The 22,247-nt window shown below is 39.0% G+C and overlaps 1 protein-coding gene and 1 long non-coding RNA gene across 2 annotated transcripts in view; one reads left to right on the top strand and one right to left on the bottom strand.

Moving 5' to 3' along the window:
* CHN2 (chimerin 2) overlaps nucleotides 1-22,247 on the bottom strand; it is a 292,674-nt gene that overhangs the window by 83,450 nt on the left and 186,977 nt on the right. The gene's annotated exons all lie outside the window — the stretch shown is intronic.
* On the top strand, nucleotides 1,411-11,095 carry LOC109291589. The gene is made up of 2 exons (XR_002095897.1): nucleotides 1,411-2,378; nucleotides 10,776-11,095. It is a non-coding gene; the product is annotated as an uncharacterized LOC109291589 (long non-coding RNA).

Raw genomic sequence — 22,247 nt, 5'->3', positions numbered from 1 at the left:
AGCCAGAAAGAATTTAACTTGTTTGTTAAGTTTAGATTGCCATGAATATTAACAGAAACTTTACATGTTTTACAATCAGATGATCTGAACTGTAATGCCTGCCAAACCCTAGTTTACTTGGGAAACAATCCTCACTTTTCTAAAAATCTTATGTCTATACCACATATAAATATGAATGAAATATTAACCTATTTTTGACAGAAAATATGGCTGGAGTGTATAGCAATAATTATAATTAATGTTCAAAACATTTTCAGTTGCTTATAAGTTTGTCAAACTTCCATCTTTTAGGCTAATTTATTTCAGATAAGACTTTTTAGAACTAGGCGTGAAAAAAGTTTCAAACAAGTATTAGTAGCCCTGCAATCTAATGAATAGTTCCTTATTAGAGAAAGTTTAGCTTTTATACTTATACATATACATATATATACATACATATATATATATATACATACATATATATATATATACACATACATATATATGCTAAGACATTAAATATACATACATGGATAGATATATCTATCTATATATAAGCTAAGACATTCAATATTTAATTCACTGCCTAATGATACTGAATTTAAATATATCATGTGCTCTTTTTTCTCAAGCATCCTTGTATCCTTCAGTGCATAGGGTACACGATGGGCAATGATTAAGACGTAAGTGTTGTAGACACAGACATTGGTATAATGTGTCATATCTGGACCAGAGCTGGCTGAAAAGCAGAGTTTTCAGTTTACAGAAAAATTCATTTTTTCAAATGAAGAACTGGATACTGCTTGGACCTACCCCTACTCTGTGAAAATGACATTGTTTGAGGATCTCTGATCCTGACACAGACCTGCCATATAGGCTTCTTCCATGTTAATGGCCTGGAGCTTCCAGCCATCTCTGGCTCCAAGGCTGACCATTCCAGGGTCAGGGATCCACACTGTTGGGTCTCAGGATGCAGGGAAGGCTGCCAAGAATTCAGACAAGGTTATATGCACGTTGAAACCCAAGCTTGCATTCAGCAAAAGTTTTATTCAACCCCAGATGTTCTGAACAAAACATTTCAGGCTCATTGAACTTACATTTTCCAACAAAACTTAAATTTTGCAAAGGATGGGGGAAAGAGCAGGATCTTTGTGCCAAGTAGAAGCAAGCATAGTTTGCAGCCACACAGATGTCCTGCAGAGTTTTAATCCTGGCTCACAACTCTCAAACTACACAATCTAAGCACAGACAGAAGTGACAATTTTCATCCGATTTGGCCCCTGAAAACGCTCTACAGCTGTGACCAAACAGAAGTGCACAGCTGCAAAGTGCTTTAGAAAGGCCTGATCCTGTGAAAATCTGAACCCTCATTCCATAACCCATTTTTTTGGAATGAGAGTGGGGAAAGGGAGCAGAGGGAGTTCATTATGGGTTTTTTTCAGCCGGCGCCAGAAGGTGGACTCCAATCCACCTGCCCCACACTCCAGCCAGTCCTTATGCTCAGAGTCAGCAGAACACAGCTTTTTGCGGTCTATTGCTTGCACTTATAGCACATGGAAGTATTTGGTGGAAAGTGCAGATGTGCCTGTCTGTAAGGGTGTTTCTCCTGAACAGTTTCCACTCTTGAAAGGTTTGAATACAATCAGTCCTGCTCCTAAAACACTTGGATGAAAGAATGGCCTGCAGTGTTTTACGTCATTTATACTGGCAACAAAGCTGTGAACTTTCTTCTATAACACAGACTTGACAAGGGTCATCCTAACTTTTGTCACCTGTAGGCTGAATTGCTTTAATGGGCTTTCTTTAGGACTCATCCTAGAAGACTAACTTCAAACTGCATTTAACACTGAATGTAGCCACTGGCCTTTTCAGTGGGAGCAAACTGCTACAAGCCCCTCAACCATGGTGCCAAACATCTTGTTTTCATTTCCTTTGCATTTTTAGGTGCATTTGCCCTACTGTGACAATTAAAATGGGCTATAATGCTATGGCTCCAAGTTTTGGGGATGGAACTACTTTGGAATGATAGTGGGAACTTTGCTTTAGGGGTTCCCTCTGTTTGGAATTTAGTCCTTTTCATACCATCTAGAGCTTGGAAGTCCAGAGGGAGTTATAAAGGTGTATCTGTTTGCTTTAGCCTTTGGGGATTTTATTGTTAGTTCTTTTTTTTCTTTTTGGTTGGTTGTTGGGTTTGTCTTCTTGGTTTATTCAAAATATAGCTCTTAACATTCTCTTGGCAGCAGCTGGCCTTGTGTGCAGTCTGCATGCAGCAATTTATAACTTTCAAAACAGTAGCTGCTAGGGTTAGATAAATCAGTAAAAGTAATACATAACTATAGCCCGCAGACATTGACTTTGCTCTGCTTCAGGCTAACCCGCTGCTGATTGCAAGTTCCAAGGTAAATACATTTAATAACTAATAATGAGATAAAAGTGTACAGTAAATATTGGGACCTTTATAAATAATAAATAATAAATAATAAGTGTGGCGGGGCAGGGGACAACAGGATAGCAGACAGATGAGGAAAATTTCTGTCCTGTTTGACAGAAAGTAACTCCCTTGGTTTAAGGGAGGTAGCTTGTGAAACACTTTCTGAGAAACGTCTGCCTAATACAATATTAGGGCTTTTGGTTGTAGCCATGTTGGTCTAAGAACATAGGCAGACAAGGTTCTAGGCAGGAAAGTTTCTTTGGGTAGATGTGATATCTTTTATTAGACTAACTAATTATTAGTATTCATTTTCATTCCTCTTTACTTCAGTGTTATAACTCTGAAAGTTATGTTTTCATCAACTGTGAAGCTGGCTGACTCTTGCCCAGCCCTAGTGGGAAGGAATGCTCTATTCAATCCTGTTGTGCTTTTAAAAGAGCCAAAGCCTCCCATTTCTTTTGTTTCTTTCCAAGAGTTAATGAAAGAGACCAGGGGCTATTTTCCAAAGTTATGCTGTCTTCCACTCAGTGAACAACTGATTACTCACTGCCAAGCAAGTAAATCTTTGAAATGCAAAAGAAAGAAAATACTTTCCCTTTTTACTTTTGAGACTTAAAATGAAATCCTCAAGTTCAGTTCTGTAACTGAAGCAGGGCTAAGTTGCATCCATTGCCTATGTACTATATATCCATAAAAACTACCTTAATTCAACCTTATTTTGGATCCCTTGTACCGTATGACAAGAGTCTTTACATCATCACACATCTTTTTTCCACAGGACTGAAGCCTCATTCAGAAATCAAGATGGACAATGTTCACAGAATGAGTAACTATTTAGCATTTCAATATGAAGCCTAGAGCCTACACCTTATTTTCTGTACAACATCTAAAGCCTGCACTGAGCAGTGAATTACTAAATCCCTCACATATTATTTTCACAATATGTGCATCTCACATATTATTTTCACAAAACCTCTATTATTTTCACAAAACCTCTGTGAGAAGAGGAGTAAGGATGGGTAACTGAGGACATAAGACATAAATGTCAAAAGTGGCCATTTATGTTGGGATGGCCTAACTTTTCAGGGAATTTTGAAAGATTTAATATGTTTAGAGAGTAGCTCCCACTGCACCTGCTCAGCACTTCTGCAAAAAGGATCTCAACTTTTGCAGCCAGAAGAGTGGCTATCTGTGAAAAGCAACTTGCCTTGGATCACATGGTAACCCTGTAGCAGAGGCAGGGATGGAATCCAATATTTTGTGGTATCCAAATGCTTGTATTCACAAGTCCATCCATTTTTTTTGTTTCTCCTCTCATCCATTGCACACCTTCAAACTTCTGCAACTAATGAGACAGAGGGCCTTGAGAGAACAGTGTCTTTCACTGCATAACCCCCAAATCAGTACCTCAGCATTATCAACCTATCCTGTGGACTGAATGAGAAAGGGGCCTTGTGGAAAAGATTTGCTACTATATAATTAGAAACCTCACACTATAAAGTCACAGTTCAAATAAAGAGGAACTAATGTTTATCTACAGAGATAATCCACAGCAAAGACCTCTGGCATCAGTTAACAGAGAAACTGTTTAGTTGTGATAATTTCAAAGTGTTTCATTTAGATATAGTACTCTTTTAAATGTAAAAAATTGATAAGTTAACTTTCATTTTGAAGCCAAAACTTATTTAAGGCAAAATCCAGAAACACTTGTTTAGATATTGTCAAATTGTCCTTTTTCAAATAGTTTGAGGGACAGTAAAGTGTTAGTTTGGACAACCTGGCATTGTTCAACAGAAAAATGTTTAATCAAAATAAACTTCCATTCCACTTGCAGGGACTTTTTAACCTGCACAAAACAATTAATTCCTGAACTCAACCTGATAGATAGGTAATATGTTTGCTGAAATTTAAAAAAAATAAAACAAATAAAAAGCTTGCTGCAGAAGCTGATGTAGATGCAGGTAGGGCTGCACATTCAGGATACTGCCCTGTCCCCAAAACTGGAGGCTGTTGCCTGAAGTTTAGCAAAATTATAAGCAACTGAAAACAAGGTTTTATGAAGAAAAAATATTAGGTAACCTCACTATTTTGTATGAGGTTATCAGGAACTACTTGCTAAAAGCAGTGAAACCAAATCAAATGAGCTATTGAGCATGATACTGGACACAACAATGGAGGACATCTTTTAAGGTAGATACCTGTTTGGTGAATTCAAATCTTTTTCATCTAGATTAGATCACTTGATGGCTATTTCTATAAACCTAATCTGAATAGCTGGTGAGCACACACAACTTTAACTGAGGTGCACAACCTCTGAAAAAATGAGTTTCAGGATCTTGAACAATAGGATCTGAACTGTGCAATGTCTCCTTAGGAGGATAAAGGTATAAAGATCTTTGAGGGCTTTCTGGCATTGAAACCAAAGAGAGTGTGTGTGCACCTCAGGGACCATCTGCTCTCCTTAGTACAGTCCCCTCATTCTAGGATTGCATGGTGACAGTGGGATGCTCACAAAGACCTCTGCTCCAGGAGGAAGGTGTAACAGTTTCCCCTACTGGGTCCTTTATACCAAGATATGAGGACATTCCTTCCTATTCATCTGAAGAATGGCAGCTATCCTCCTTAAAGACAGCAAGCTTGCTTCCTACTCCTTGGCTGCCTGAACTGTGGCTGTGGCAAATCAAGGAATCCCCATCACATTCTTGTTGCCTAAGGAACAGTGGCAGTGAGTGAGGGAAACATTTTTTCCCCAAGCTTTATCTAAAAAGCAGCAGCTGGCTTAGAATAGCAGAGCTTCTGGTATGGAAACAGCCCAGTCCAGCCACACTTCAGTCAATTCTGGAACAGAATCCCTGTGCTACTAGCAGCTTGCTCTTCCCTAAATGAATCCTGCAGATGAAGGGGCTCTGCTACAGTTCAGCTCTCACCTCAATCATAACCTTGTTTTATGGATCACTTCCTCTCCTATTTACAGTGACACTGACTGTGTTGCCTCCCAACAATCAAGTCATGGTAATTGCTGGCAGCTGCAGCAATTCTTACACAGAAAAGTGAAGTTAGGAAAGTTGAAAATGTCAGCTTTTATAAGAAGTGAAGGCAGTACCAGTTCTCATGGAATACCAGTAAGTGGCATAACCTGGGAAATAATGAAATAAACTATTTCCAGTGGATGAAAAAAAAATCCAGGCAAAAGCATACCAAAGACACTGGACGCATTAATCTGTGAAGGAAAACAGAGATTCTTAAATAATCTGCTTGACTATGATTATAATCATGCAAAGCCCTGAGTGTGCCTATAGTTTACTTATGCAGTTACTGAAATAAAGAGGGAGTTTTAACCCTTTTTTCCCTAAATTATCATTCCCAAGAATATTATGCTGACCAAGAATAATTTTGTTTATACTATTTACTTTTTTAGGTGACCCCTAAAATTTGAAAGCTTTGCAGATTTTTGCTATGGGACTCCTATTCCCCTCTTTGCTGCTTGGCTTTGTTGCATCTTCCGTGCTGTGGTGGAATGTGAGTGCTTTCGTTTGCTCTTCTGACGTCCTGTAGGTAGACGACAGAGTGTCTGTAGAGGGATTTCTGAGGCTGCATAAAGTGGGCACAAGCCAAAAGAAGGACTTTTTCTTGTCCTGGGAAAGGAAGAGGGGAAAAAAAATGAAGAAACACAAAGGTGGTTGCAGTTTTTTACATGACAGCTTTGCTGCATGGATAAAGAAAGATATCGACTGCAGAAGAATCACAGAAAATATCCCCATACAATACATTACCTTGTTGACCTTTCAAGTGCTACTTCCTTTAAAAAACTCTTATTTTTAATTTAATTTAATTTAATTTAATGCTGAGGGATTACTATAGGAAACCCCCTGCTAAGGGAATGGATGAAAAACTGGCACTGTATTTCTGATTTACAACTTAATTTCTGCCTGTCTCTGTTTCCTTGTGACAGACATGGGCCAAAGATATTGCTCCTATGACACTTTTAGCTGGACTTCTCAAATGATAGTAGAGGAACTGAAAGACATTCAGAAGATGGCTCCTTGGCAGTATAGCTACTGCCAAAAGGAGGGGTTGAGAGAAAAATAGTACTGAGAATTAGGAGCAGTGAGGCAAACAAAAAATCAGTGTTGGTCTGCATGATACTAAACATGGTACTGACCCATGGGCTGTATCTGCGAAGTGTGAAGAGGGAGGAGCTTTTGGTTAGACATGCTAAGCACCTTCTGCTCCTGTGGATGCCAGTGAAGATTTCTACCATCTTTTAGAAAGCCACCCAGAAGCCTCCTGAGTTTGGCCCCGGTTTCAAAACTTTCTCATTTGAGGTTATACCGGCAGCAATAACATCTGTGGGTAGGTAGGTATCTCAGACTAAACTTCTTTTAAAGTAGGCAGATCCTATCTGTTCCTTTTGTGTTTCTCTGGTCAGTCAGTCCAGATATAGATGTCACCAGAGCAATATCCACAACGAACAATGAACTAAGAGGAAAAGGAGGCAGAAGCTACTAAGTACCATCTTCAACCCAAAATAAAATTGTGATTAATTTGATTAAATAAACCTAATTAATCTGTCAGAGCACAAAAAGTTTTGAGGTAAAAAAGTGATACCAACATCAACATTTTTTTCCTGCAATGCAGAAAGAATTATTTTAATCAGATTCTTAAATCGTTTGTCTCCCATGCCTAATTTTTCCATTAAAAGAAAACATTAGGAAAGTAGAAGTCTTTTTTAAATTAAAAAAAATCTTAATCTGCATTCTAATAAAAGCCTTTTGAATTTACAATATCCTTAGGCACCCAAATATCCAAACCTGTGCTGTGCTGGTAGAATATGCTACACTGGCCTAAAACTGTTGTAACATTGTAGAGAATCAGGCCCCGGATTTTGTTCACCAGAATTTCTTGGATTTTACATAATTTGGAATGTTAAAGTGTCCTGTGTGCTTGCAAAAAAAAAAAAAAAATCAGTTAAATTATTTATTGGGCTTAAGCCTTCAAACAGTAGCGACTGTGGTGCTTAATATTATTCCCATGGAGTATAATGGGAATGGTCTTGATGTTAAGCCCTGCACTCAGTATTAAACATTTGCTGGGTGAAGCCTTTAGCTATTTTTTTCTAAATTTCTAATGCTTATCTATTAAGCATAAAAACTGCTGTCAAAATGAAAAACTTTTTCCCCCTTCCCACTCCTTGGTATAAGTTCATGATAAGAACACTCATGATTAATGACAGATTGGCAAGGCACAGGTTGTGTTCATTAACTGCCTGTAATCAGAGTTTGCAGAATAAAGACTTTTTTCTTGTGCACTGAGGACCTTAATCACTGAATAAATAAATTGTGTACAAAAGGCATTGAGGAACTTTGATCTTTGAGATTGCTTTGAAAAGTTTTATATAAAATGTTAGGAAATGTCAGTGGATGTAAGGGCAGATCTTGGGGGCTGTTTTTGTCTCTCAGTATTTACTCCTCTTTTAGGAGTTCTTTTAGCTGTAGTGGAGCTGCTGTAACATTTCAGATGAGAACAGGCTCTTGCTGCTCTAGTCCCTAGTAACTGCAACAGGCATTTCCATTTGTTTTTGCTGTTGTTTCTATGTAAGGAAATCTGAAAAGTACTGCCACCTCTAAGAGATCATCCTTCCATTTCCACAGCAGTGCAGGCCCTAGGAGGACTTCACATGGCAGAATGTGAATTGGGTCAGCCTTTGTGATGCTTCAAGATTGTAGCCAGATGGAAGGGGAGAGTTTTGGGGGGTGGGGAGCAGTGGGGGAATTGCTACTATCACACTCTTCAGGAACAAAAAGAAATATTACCAGAATGAAGATATGGTTTGCCTCCCTGCCAACTCAGCTGTACATTTCTGCCCCCAGAAATGAGCAGCCAAAAGGGAAACAGGGAATTCCTGGCTAGTTTTTCTTCCCCTAAGGCTGGTCACTCTTATCTTCTATGTGGCAGGGGTATTACAAGTGATTTTTCTCCATGATGCGGGTCTGCTGAAGATGCATGGTGATGCATTAGGATTGAGTACGATTCCTCTTCGCCCACAGGATGCAGTAGTTCAGAGGCATAATTTAAAATTTTGGTACCCTGGGTGGTGAAGGAGGAAGGGAAAGGTAAGTGAGCACTTTCCTCCACAGGGGCTGCTCTAGTGGCTGTGGCAGAACAGGCTTCCTGAGGGCTGCCATTCTGGTTCCTTCTCTGAATTGGTACTCAGGGCTAGTGCACTGTTCAATCCCTCTCAAGTTTTGCTACTGCTGACATTACTTTTACTCCCTCTACCCCCAGCAAAGTGAAGATGGTTTAGGGCAACAGTCAGGCACATGGGGATTCACAAAATCCATCCCGCCAAGATGCTTATCGTCCATCAGCTTTGGAATGGACATGGGCTGATTATTATTACTGCACTTCCTCTCTTTGGACTGCCTCTGCTATAGGAGGAAATGGGAGAGCTGGAGGTACTGGCAGCAATGTAAACTTAAGTTTCTGATTAATGCTACTGGTGAGCAGAGCAGCAAAAACCTCTCCTGAAATCACAGCAGGACAGCGAGTGGCAGTTGGTCTTCAGGAAGTTAGGGGGACAGCTGGAAAATGGCATAAAATTAAATAATTGTCTACATTTATATATGAAATCTGCAACATGTACAGACAATGCACCTTCTTATTATACAAACCACAATGGTCAGTAGATTCATCACAGCTTCCTTATTTTAACATGTTTACATATTTAGCTCATTGAATCTAGCCACATTAGTATTTTTTCCTTTTCCTAGAAGCTGTAATTTTAAAACTCACTCATCTGCTGGTTTGGAAAGCCCCCTTTGCCAAACCAGTTGCCCGAGTTCCTCTATTACGTCACCAAAAGCTCTCAAGCTTGGCTCTGTGAGAAAATGGAAAGTACCATAAACAGTAAGATAAGCTTAGTGAAATGGCCCAAAGCTAAGAAAGGAAAAGTTTGTTCTTAAAAGGAAAAACCAGGTTGAAGCACCACCACTGGAGAGATACTAAGAAGCGATTGGATAAATCATGTGAGAATGCATTCATAGGGAGTAATATAAAATGCAAGATACACTTACTATCTCACATGTCCATTCCACCCTTACCCATTGTGAAATTTTGATTTAAAATATTTTTGAGTCTGGTTACCAGCATCTAGTGAAGTACAAAATGCAGTGGAACACCAAATCTTATGTTCTAATCTAGGCTCTGCCAATGGCATATTATGTGGCCTTGAGCAAATCACTCATGTTCACTTTGTCTTAATGTTGCTATTCTTAGATGAATGTGAAGTGCTTACCTGACCGCTGGCAAACACATGACATAATTAACACAGTCTCTGGCCTGCCATTTAACTAATTCTGAAGCTAGGTTAGTTGTTGAGTGTGTGATTTGAGGTAGCACAGGAGGGACCAGACTCCTTAAACACTGTGACCTAAGAAAGCAGGGGCTACATTTCAAAGTGAGCAGCAGGCACTTTAAAACCCGTGAAAGCAGGGGATAATACAGAACCAGGAAAAACATCCTGAGACATGGGATATGCAAGAGGGGCAAATTACATGAAAGATGTGCCACTGTGAAGGCAACCCAGGGGAAGAAAGGGGTGCAGATTGCCTATAAAAGCCCAGGCAAAGATGAAACCTGTGGGACTGGCCTCACCAGCTAAGACCACCTGTGGATCCACCAGAAAAACTTCTGAATACCTGGTTGCAGGCTCTATCCTCAGGACTACAGAAAACTTGTGCAAAGTTTCTGTTGTGTCTTAGGCTGTTGCTGTGTCTTATTTGGCTGCGTCTCAGCATAGGCAAAGTTTTTTCTGTTGTTTCTTTATCTTATGCTTGAAATTGCAAATTGCTGTGCCCAATAAAAGCTCTCTTCAGAGAATGGACTGTTCTTGTCCAAGCATCTTCATGACTTCAGTGCTAAAGTCTAATATTAAAGTTCAGTAACATGACGAGGGACTACATGAAAATTAGTTAATTCGTTAAATTAGTTACTTGTGAAATCAACTGAAGTCTGTGAAGTGCTTGGGAAAAACAAATTTAAGGACAATTCCAGAGTTATCTATTTTCAATTTATTTTAGTATCATCTATAAAGTTGTTTGCAGAAGGGTCCTTTAATCTAATGAGATCTATAGTATCAAGTTTCAAGACTTCTGCTATCAACACAGTCTTGGTCAACCCACAGATGAAATACTGTAGCAGAACCTTTGATATTAAAGATTGAAAATATAGCATGTGGTATTTTTTAACTACCCACAGCTGTCTCAAGCTCTTACACAGTAATTTTTTTTCTATGTTTGCTACAGAGATTGCTAAAAGGACGTAACTTACAAGAAAAGTTGCTGAATATTTTATATTTCCATTTCAGATGCTGTCTCATTTGTCACTGTTCCTGTCTGCCATGGGATACACAAAAAATACCTCGCTGGACACCTAACTGGCCTTCATTTTAAATCTCAAGTTAAAGCCCAGTCCTGCTGGGGCTGATCCAGTACCATGTCCCAGCTGGAAGTAGTCCAAGACTAGGCTGAGCCATCTCCAGAGTCTATAGGAGGAGGGCCCTACCAGTTCAAGTCCAGCTATAAGGGTCATGGGAGCAATATATTTTGCTTCATGAGATAGAACAGACAGCAGAAACCTGCCTGCATAACAGACTGCTCTGCTGTACTCTTGGCCTGTTTCAAATGCCTCCAACTGACTTTGGTGTTTGTTCCTGACTTTGACTGTGGTGCTATAATCTTGACTTGTGACCTCTGGCACTGTCTTGCACCTTTCTGCCCTTTCTTACCTGCTCCTGTTCCTGCTTTTCTTTCATCCTTTGCTTCTTCTTGTCTGACCTGGATTGCTCCTGTTTCTGCTGGGATCTCTTGCCTTGATCAACAGCCTTCCCTAAACATACCCTCATCCTGACCCTCAGTTTGATATTCTGGTCTCAGACTGATACACACTTGATCTTGGCTTTCACTTCATTAACTCCCTCTACTTAGACTGACCACTTATACCCCAGGTTCCAACCTTAAATTTAGAACTCACATTAAAGACCAGGCTCATGCTTCCTTCATCCTTAATTATCAGTGTAGATATACCTTTAGGCATAGAAAAAACACTTTAGGGCCAGATTCTGTTCAACCTAGTAGGTGTGTTAGCTCTTCACAAAAATCAGTGAAGAGGACCCTTTACAGTAACTCCTTCCAGATGGAAAAGAATCAGACTTAGGTGCCTAAGTCTACTTATGTGCCTCATAAGCAGAATAGAATATGGGCCTTAGTGGTTTTAAAGGCAACCAAATGTAAGAAGTACAAATAAAACATGAAAATTTACTTCACCTCAAGTTTAAAAAAAAAGTATTCTAAATAACTAAAACCAAGATATATAGCATATGTATAAAACTTATTTTATACACAAGACAACCTCCCCAAGCACTGTAAAGACTAGAAAGACACCAAGCCTTATTTTGGATTCCATGCGACTATAAACCTCTGCATGTTTCCGGCCCATTTGCACGTGTGCAAACTAGAGAAATTTCACATATAAAGCCATTTGTGCAAAGCTGAAGCTGGGGTAATATCCTGGTGAAACCAGATCCAGAGGAATTATTTCACCTGCTACTGAAGTCCAGCAGTTGTTCAGCAGGATACAGTAATGCTATAAAGTTGCTGAAGGCAGGAAGTGAAAAATATGTAGCATTTTGGATCAATCACAGTGGATAAGTACAGACAGTCAAAAAGCCGGAGGCTGAATTGACTCCACCTTCTCATGTTAGTCTAAATTGCACAGTGAACAGCAATTTACCAAGTGAACAGACATTCACTTTTGATTCCAGAAATGCAGCCACATGCCTGCAGTGGCCTAGGCCAGAAGCTGGGAGGCACCAGGGAACATATCTCTACTATATCCATCCAGGTTTGTCTTAAAACAGTTTCAGCCATTTTGAAAGCGGTTCATGTACACTGAACTTTTGCTGTGTTACAGACTTGAATCAGTTTCCGATTACTTATACCAGTTTGTATGTAATTTCTGTCCCTAGCAAGTAAGTATAGAACCATACTAATAACTGTCAGGTTTTCTGTTTGCTAGGTAACAGGATCACTGTCCAACAACAACTCTTTCTAAAAATCAGAGGAAGGAGAAAAAAGGCTTTAAAATATCATTTAACATGATATAAAAAGAGAGGAGAGGAGAGGGAAAGGAGAAGGGAGAAAAAGCTAAGAAAGTAAAAGGTGCATGGCAAATGATTACATTAGATTTCAAGGGAGAGAGGATACAACACCATCATAAAGTTGAAAATGAAAACAGACTATTGGATGATAATTATTCTACTGTGAACCTGAACCTGTGGGTGGGTTGTAGATTCTTGCTGCCACGTTTTTGATTCTTGTATGTATTCTGCGTACATGCACACAACGTGAGCTAGAGACCTGTCAGAAGGCAGACTGACGTCAGCATGTCAACCTCCCTGTTGTCAGTTCTGATTCAAAATAACCCTCTGTCCTGTTGTTCCAGCAACTAAATTACAGATCAAGTTAAAAATGTAATTATACCCCAGAAAGCCATGGATAGCTTCTTAAAATACACTACAATAACAAGGAAAAGATAAACAAAAAGATACAAGCATATAGAGCTGATCCAAAACATCGCATGGTCCCACATGGGCAGTTATAAAACTATTTCATATTTGCTGATTTGTATTTTGCAGCTAGAAAACCATACAATTGGCATAACTCTCTGTTGAGCAGGATATGTGAGAAGTTTCATAAAAATATACATCCTCACTTCTACATTTAATGTTCTGTTAAATTTGGTATTGGCTTTGCTTCTGTCCTCGATTTTGATAAGACTATAGAATTTAGTGATCATTAACGGCATTTTCAGAAGTCGTATATGAATTAAAATAATAATGTTTATTTTCTACATGTATTTCAAACTGATAAATTTAGAAAGAAGCCAATGTTTCATGCATATCTTCAGCTATTTGGTTAGTTTGCTTCTTATGTGCATTACTGGAATGCAAGAGTGGTACCAGCTATGAAAATAACTTGCTTCTTCCCATGGTTATTAGAATAATGAATATTTTAGGACTGTATTGGTTCCTAACATGCACTTATAGAAACAGTACTAGTCCCGATCTTAAGACTGCCTGGCAAGCAATATAGATGTTTATAGTGCAGGTATTCATAATTATTATCCAAATATTATAGGGAATGGAAAGGGGAACTTATGGCTGAGAAAGATTTGTAATCTCAGACGGTTTATTAACAGAATATTATTTTTATAATTATCCTAAAGATTGGGGGTCATATTTTAGGTACAAGATGGACAATAAATACAAGTGAAAGCATAAAAAGTGTACTAATCTGAAATTCTCTACTTCTAGCAAGTTTGTAATTATATTTGAGAGTCACAAAAAGATTTTGGTTCTTGACTGGTCTTCCCATTTGTTTGTGTTGCAGAGTATATTTTTAACATTGAGAATAGCAGATATTTATCTCAGGCTATATCATTACAAGCATAAAACTGAACTGTACCTCAAGGAAGTTTTATCTTCTGCTTACGTTGCTAAAACTGATTTCTGGAAATAGTCTAACTGGTTTGACAGATACCAATTTTAAAAGTCACTAAGTTAGCTCTACCTGATAAATACTGAAAATATTAAAGCCATCAAATCAGTCAATGTTATGGTCCATATACTGTAGCATGCATAATATATATTGCACAGGAAATGAGCATATTACAAACTGACAAAAGGAAGGGAATATAAAAAACATGAGAGCAGAAAACTGCCATTGTGATCTCAGTGGATAAACTCAGTAAAAAGACTAGAGACAAGTTGCTAAATACTTGTATTTCCACTATGAAATTCACCAAGGCAAGAGAGAAAGGACAAAGTCTGTGCATCTCTTATATTTCTAAAGAATGAAACTTATTCCATTGTATTGAAAAACTGTTTAAAACACTAGAATATTTTTTTCTAAAAAGCTCTAGAATAAAGCAACACAAATAATGCATTGCATGCAACCTCTATACGTATATACCTGGTTATATCAAATTATTACTTCACTTATTTGAGCTATTCAAGATTCTGCCAGCAGACAGGAACAGCGCATCAGCTGCGTTGCTTACTTACTAGTACTCCAAGGGCTAAAAGTGACCACGAAGTGAGAATGGAGGCCTCACAAAGTGAGAATTGGAACAAACATTCTCTTTATTCCAATCCTGATGTTTTGCTGGCAGTAGATTTTATTTTCATACTAGACCAGCCTTAATCCCTGGCTGTAAAGCCATTTGGCTGCACTGCAGATGAGAGCGATTTGGCAAACTGGATTAATCGAATTCATACAGAATCAAAGGAGGATGTTTTCTCTACTTCCTAACAAAATGTTTAAAAAAACTAGTTGATTCACAACAGCTGGAATTTCCCAGATGTCTCTCTATTGATCTGTTGTTTTTGTTTTTTTTAAACACAAGTCTTATACATGCCGACAAATACAGTGCTTCAATTATGGACAGGGATTGGAGAAGAGAACGTGAAGGAAAGCAGATGTTAGTTCACTGTCTGAATTTTAACCCTTTTCTGATTTCTGTAAGCAAGCTAAAGCTGTTCAGTCTTCACATCACAATGCTGTATCAACTACCCATAGTAACTATGTCCTAGCTATGTCAGCTAGCAGCCTTCAACTACTTGAAGGGTGGTTCCAAGGAGACTGGAGCTAGACTGTTCAGTGGTGGCACATGACAGAACAAGGAGCAATGGGCATGTGTAGATGAAACGGGGGCCCTAAATTGAAGCAGTGGGTTTTTAAAACCACTGCATCAATTTAGGACCAATTAAACCCCCGTGTCATGCACACACCCTGCTGGCTTACCTGCCTCTCCGGTCGTGGGGAGGGGAAGGCGAGCTGCCAGAGCGCAAAGTGGACCCTGGGCTGCAGGGGAGGCTGGTACTTCTCTCTATGGCAGTGGTGGGCCCCTGCCCAGGTGGCACTGCCCGCAGGCACTTGGCTCAGGCAGTCCCAGAGGGCACTGCAGTTGTGGAGGGAAGCACCAGGCCCTTGTGCAGCTCAGGCAGGCTTGGCGGGGTGGGGAGGGGGCAAGGGAGGGAAAGATCAGGCTTGCTGCTTTTCTTGGGCAGAGTCTGTCTTCCCAGGCTGCCTGCAGGGCTTCTTGCAGAGCCACAGAGCCCAGTGCTTCACTCTGCGTCTGTAGGTGCAGCAAACTAAAACTCCTTGGAGGAGTTTTAAGTCATTTAAGGTGCATCACGCCACCACATTTCCTGCAGCAGATGGAATTAATGCACAATATGCTGCCGAAGCATGTAAACACCAACACCATTAAAGCAATGCAAAAGCATTTACCCCACTTTGAAGTGTCATGCACACACGCCCCTCATTTAGTCTACCCACGGACAATGATCTCAGGTTACAGCAAGGGAAGTTAAGGTTAGGTATAAGGAAAAACTCTCTCTCATGAGGAGGGTAGTAAAGCACTGGAACAAGTTACCCAGACAGGCTGTTGAATCTCCATCCTTGGAGGTTTTTAAGACTCAGGTAGACAAAGCCTTGGCTGGGATGGTGTAATTGGGGATGGTCATACTTTGAGCAGGGGCTTGAACTACATGCCATCCTGAGGTCCCTTCCAACCCTAATTTTCTATGGTACCCTATGCATATGGGCAAGGAGCAAGCTGGAAGAGATGGGCACTGGGCACAGCATTGGCCAGACCTCTCCACTGAATGCAAAGCTGCATCACAGTAGGTATCACATGCCCCTCCAATACCTCTTCCACAGCAGAATCTATTTCCCTTTCCTGCCAGCAACTTCATAACAAACATGGTCCTGTATACATGTGGTTTGTGGCAAAAAACATAGTATAGCCTTTAGTATTTTGCTTCTTTTCTGAAAAAGACTGTTTTGCTTGTAGAAGCTAGCTCTGAATACATCAAATGCTTTTGTCAAACCTGAGATTAAAAATGGCAACAATAATACTTTGAATTGTAGAATCACTGGCCAACACTAAACAGTTCAGAAGATCGTGCAGACATCCCTGATGAAAGCAGTTCTAGAATAACCTGTCCACAAGGAAAATTACTAATTTTATTACTAATCCACATTGGCTGGGTGTTCGCTAATACCCTGAAGCATGAGGGTTAATAGGTTGCCTAAAAATTATATCAGAAAGGGTTAAAATATAAGTCTGTATATTCTTGGTGGCCATGTAGAAGTCTGATCCATTCCGAATTCTGTTAAGCTCTTTGCTTCTGTGATATCCATGGCAATGGCTTCACCAGTTAACCGAATCTTGTTATCAGTGTTTTACAGAAGTAAGCAAGCTATTAGTATTTATTCTGATTTTTTAACCAGATGGAGAAGCTTTAACAGAGAGAGTCTGTATGCTTTCCTGAGTTGACAAGAATGAGTAACAGACCTGCAGTGAAGTGTACATCTTCTGATTTGGAATACACTGGTCTCAATGCTGGATCACACCATATTAAGCTTTAGGAACAAAAGAAATAACTATGCCTTCCCTCTACACTGGAATGAATTGAGAAGGTCTCCTTCATTTAACTATTTTGGACAGGGTACAATACATACAACAACCCTTTAGCCAAATAGAATAAACAAACCACAACAATGCCTTTGCATACAACTTTCCTCCGTATAAGTAACAGTAAGCAAGTATTATTTAAGTCAATATTTCAGGGCAGGATACCTGCATAAGTAATTAGCATGTACACCCACCATAAAACAACAGGGCCACATTCAGATGTATGTGGATGCTTGGTTCCCAGGGGACAACTAGCAGCAGTGCACCCTATGCTGCTGCTAGCAGTCACCAGGGAATGCTTATGGCACACGTGCGCTGGCGCATGGCAAGTTACCCCAGGTGGGGTAAGGAAGGCTGGGGCCAGCACTGGGCTGGCCTCAGCCACTTCATGTGGGATCCTGGGGGCCTCCCAGGGCTGCAGCAGCAGTGATCCTGCCATGTAGAGCCTGGCCACCAGGAGAGTGTAGCTCTAGCCGGCCAGGCTCCAGCTTTGGGTGGCGCATGATGTCACTGCATGTGCTGCTCTGCATTTTTTCTCCATGGGTATTCTGGACCCCAAGATATCCAAAGAAACCCTCCATGCTGCTCCCTTGCAGCGTGGAGAACAACAGAACATGTGGTATGTGGCACTGCAGACGCGTTTGCGGTGCCATGTACCTCATGGCCGCACTCATCTGGACACGGCCCAGATGCCCAAATGCTACTTTAGCACCATCTCTTAAGCTGAACAGTAGCCTCAGGCCCAAAGAAAGTTATTATGATCACGTTTAAAATTATTACACAGCTAAGCATGTGGAGAGGCAGTTGTTGGTAAAAAAAAGAAAAAAAAGAAAAAAGAAAAAAGGGTAGTCCTATTACCAACATACCAGACTTTGGTATCCCTACAATCATGAAAGCACCTACAAAGAATCAACTGGAAATTAAGTCCACAAAAACTCTTAAGTAAAGCTGCCACCTAGTGTGTAACAGGTGCAATTTCATTCATAAATCATCTTGGTTGACTCTTCTGAAGCTATCACATGGAAAGTTTGGTCATGTCCATATAAAGGCTTTTCTAAATACATCTGAAATAAAGACTGTGGTATTATCAAAGCTGGTCTCAAAGATCACTTCCATCTCCCCTGAACGCTCTCTGCAACTATCCAACTTCCTCCTAAAGGCTGATCTGTTATTCCAAGCAGCCAATCCAAATTCCTCATGTCAGCCTTCTTCTCCCTGCTATAGGTCACAGCTGTGGCTTACAATTTAAAAAAAGTGACTGCAAGACCAGCTATGGCTGCAGAAACTCACCTGCCTTCTGCAAAAGAAAGTGGATAAAATGAATACTGCTTGGGTTTGCCAATATCAGTTAAACTGCATACAGTTCTCACATGGTAGGAGGAAAGAAGGTATTAGACTCAAGGAGCATTTCCTCACTTCTTCAATCCCCGCCTAAATGTCAGGCTCAATCATTTTGAAATGTAGAAGTACTATCCCCCTGGTTCTGGCAAATCCACTAGCAGCTGTAGTCTCCTTTAAAAAGGTGAGTAAATACCTGGACAGTAGAAACTGTGTAAGGGCCTACATGGATGGATGGCCAGACAGACAGAGAGGAAAAGTGTCTTTCAAAAACTAAAACAACTCAGGAAAAAAAAATTCTGCCTAGCCTGATTTCCTGTTGAAGCTACAGCTGCAACATTCTCCTACTCCACCCCAAAGCAGCAAATATCATTATCTGGCCCCATGGATGTAAAAGGGCAAATCATGACAGGACCAATACAAACAGAAGGGAGGCTGCATAGTATGCATATGGCCTGGCTCATGTTCTGAGGCATAAAATGTGCCAAATTAGTTGATTAAAAATATGCTGATCAGGATAAAACACTGTTGAAGTTGTTGTTCTGGACTGTTTATACATTTCCAGAGCTTATACTCATACATGGAGTAATGCAATACCTGCTTATGTGTAACCAAACATATGGTCCTTTACAGTTCCAGAAGACTGCCAACTCATTTCTAATATGCTTGCCAGCATCACTCTCCTTCTAAATATTTATATTTTAAATAATTTGCATTCACTAGTACTAGGACACATTTTTCAAACAGAATTATTTTCTGACTACACTTTAGCTCCCATTGGTACAATCTATCCAAACTAGTATTTACAATTCCTCCTCATTTAATATTATATGTTACTTCTGTTTAGCAATATTGTCTTGTTTACAGCTCTTCCAAATCATCAGTAAATATCTTTAATAAAACAGGACCAAATTCCAGTCCTTGAAGTACTTCACCAGATATCTCACCTCAGGTTAATGTGTTATCATCTATCATCACCTACTATTTTACCATTTTCAGTCCATGTGACCATGCTCATTTAAACTTTGCATTAATTTCAAGAATAAAGTTTCATACAACATTTTATTGAATGTGTTGTGATAAATCCAATTAGATCATTTCTGTTCCTTTTTCACCATTCACTAGTTTTGCAATTCTATCAAAAAGCAATCAGGTTTGATTGGCCTGATGCTCATTCTTTATAAAACCATGTTGCTTATTGTTTACAGTTCTGTAATCCTCTAGGGTCAACATTTTTTAAAACAGGAGTCTATTGTGTTCAATATCTAGTTGGGTTTTTTATGGTTTCATTATTTTACTCTTTTAGAGGGAAGAGTTAACTTCACAGTACATTAAATATCAGGATTACTCTTTTCATTTAAAAAAATGGTTTTCATTTTCTTGAACTTTCCCTTTCACTCCACTATTTCATCTTTCCGAACTTAGCAGCTGTGTATGGTGCCCTCCATAAAAATAAAGTCTCAGGCCATAGTACAATAGGTTGGGCATACAACTTTTAGGATGAAGGATCATGAGATCTAGGAAGTAATGGAAGAGAGGACAGGATGGGAAGAGTACACTGAACACCAAAATTAAAGTTATATAAATTAAGAATTTTTCATATGTAGAAGATCAAACACTGTATATTGGAATTGGAAAGGAGGGAACACAATGAGACCCCCCCAATAATTTTGACAAAAAATATTGTGTTTACCTACAATACACACTCTGAAGCATCTAAATATTGATCACCTTTCAAGCAGACTCATTTTGACACGAAGTACAGTTAGTTATTCATCTAAACTGACTTAGCCCCTTTGAGTATCTGGCCTTAAACCTTACAATGCATCAGGTTCACCAGCACTTGTAAAAATTTAGTAGATTTACACAGTGACTCAAAGATAAATCAAATACGGATTTTTACCTCTACAGTAGCATTTTATTTTTCAGTGACTACTCAAATAAAATGTTTAAATGGGAGGCTGCTGTCCCCGTACATGTCGCTACGGAAATTAGTTTATATAATTTAATAATACTGAGCTATTTTAAATTTTAAAAAGTCAAAATAAAAACCCAGTATATATTTTACTTTTAAATTACCAATGTAAGCATGTTTGCACCATTGTACAATTGACTTTCCGAAAAATCTTTTCCAAGTGCTTGTGCTGGAAATGGATAATGGTCAAGATGAAAAGATCAATAATGTTCAACAGAGCATAAAGGCAGATAAGGTACTGGTATTTGAGAATGTTAATAATGTTTTGGACCTTTAAAAATGTTGCAGGTGCATCCATTTACTTCCAGGATTACTCTGTCATTTTGACTGCATGAAGGATCCATCTATATCCAATTTGTTTAGGTTTGGAGGGCTGATAACTTGCACTCCTTAAATATATATTTTTTAAAGTTTGGACAAGGAAATACTTTATTACATGTGTACAGCCTTGTCTGTTGGTCCTGATCCAAGGCCCATAGAAATCAATGGTAGTCTCCATGTACTTTGATGGGCATTAAATCCGGCTCACTATCGTTGTGCTATATTAGCTTTGTGAATGGGTACTGCATAGAAAGCAATGGCAGTTGTTATCTTGCCTGGCTCATTTTAGTAATAATCACCTCGCTGATTCAGCTTATTGAGAGACAAAACCCTACTTTGATACCCATATGCTAACAATATTAAAGCAGGATGCAGAGCAGGATAGCATCTTAAAAACTAACTGGGTCTTTAAAAGATAAGCTTTTGTAGGGGTCAACAAGCTTTTGTAGGCAGCAGCCTACTTCATCAGATGCTAATATTAAAAGAGCAAATTAATGCATTATTACACAGAAAGCAAGGGAAGTTCTGTCAACAGCTTTAGGGAAGGACTACAAGTAATCAACATTGGAGGGTTTTTTCCTTTTGATGCCTTAACTTCTAAGGTCACTAACATGAATTAAACAGAGTACTTTTCAGCCATCCTTACTCTGGCAAAACAGTGGAATTTTATTGGATTAAAGAAGGTTGAAAAAGGATTTTCTTTTAACCTTTCTTCTACACACAGAAAGAAAAAAAAAACAAATCAAGAGATACTGAATGTATCCATCTTTTACATTTAGAATATATGTGTGTACACACACACACACGTTGAAAAGTGGGAAAAAAATCAAACAGCAGTTTCAAAGATACTAAAAATAGAGGCAAAAACAATTCATGCAATTTATTTCAATAATTATCCCCTTTTGGAATCATTTACCCATTTTTAATTAAACAATAACTTAACTACAATTCCAAGTATGTCTGCTTGTTAAAAATAATGGTACTGCATTCAAATCTGCTGCTCCTTACTGTAATATAACATAAAAGAAAATTCTAAACTAAATTACCATTAAATGTAAGCAAAGATTAAAAGGAAATATTAGGGTAGCACTGTTAAGTGTTCAGGTTAGGAAATGCTATAACTAAAGGCTAGATGATCACATGTAGTATTTTAAATAGTATAGCATGTCAGTTTCTTGTCTTTCTCTCCAAGAAAAGCTAAAGCTTGTGTGTATGTGTGCGCGTGTGTGTATTTATTTATATACAATATTTATATAAATAAATAAATAAATAAAGGAAAAAATAGGTGTGAAACATAACAGGTCTGGTTTTAAGGATCTTAGAACCACTTTCCAGGAGGTGAGTATATGAAGTCCAACAGGGAATCATATGCTAGTCAAGTTTGTGGACTGGAACACAGAATAAGTCAGAAGATGCATTTCCAGAACCATTGCAAAACTTAGATTTTTGCCAGAATTTTTTAACTTGTATGCAAGAATTGGTGCATGTATAGACTTATAAACTTCCTAGTTCAAAACTAATTAGCAGATATATTTTTGACAGAATATAGTTTCAAGTCATCGCTTTTTCACAATATCACTGAGTTGGCTTTTGGGCGAATAGCGATAGGTATATAATGCTATTGGCCCCAAAGCCATACATCATTGGTGAACACCCCCCCCCCCC

This window comes from Gavialis gangeticus, unplaced genomic scaffold (assembly GCF_001723915.1).
Source record: "Gavialis gangeticus isolate Ggan-Ray unplaced genomic scaffold, GavGan_comp1, whole genome shotgun sequence".
Classification (NCBI taxonomy): Eukaryota; Metazoa; Chordata; order Crocodylia; family Gavialidae; genus Gavialis; species Gavialis gangeticus.
The sequence above is the reverse complement of the archived record's forward strand: the minus strand, read 5'-3'. Positions and strand labels throughout refer to the sequence as shown.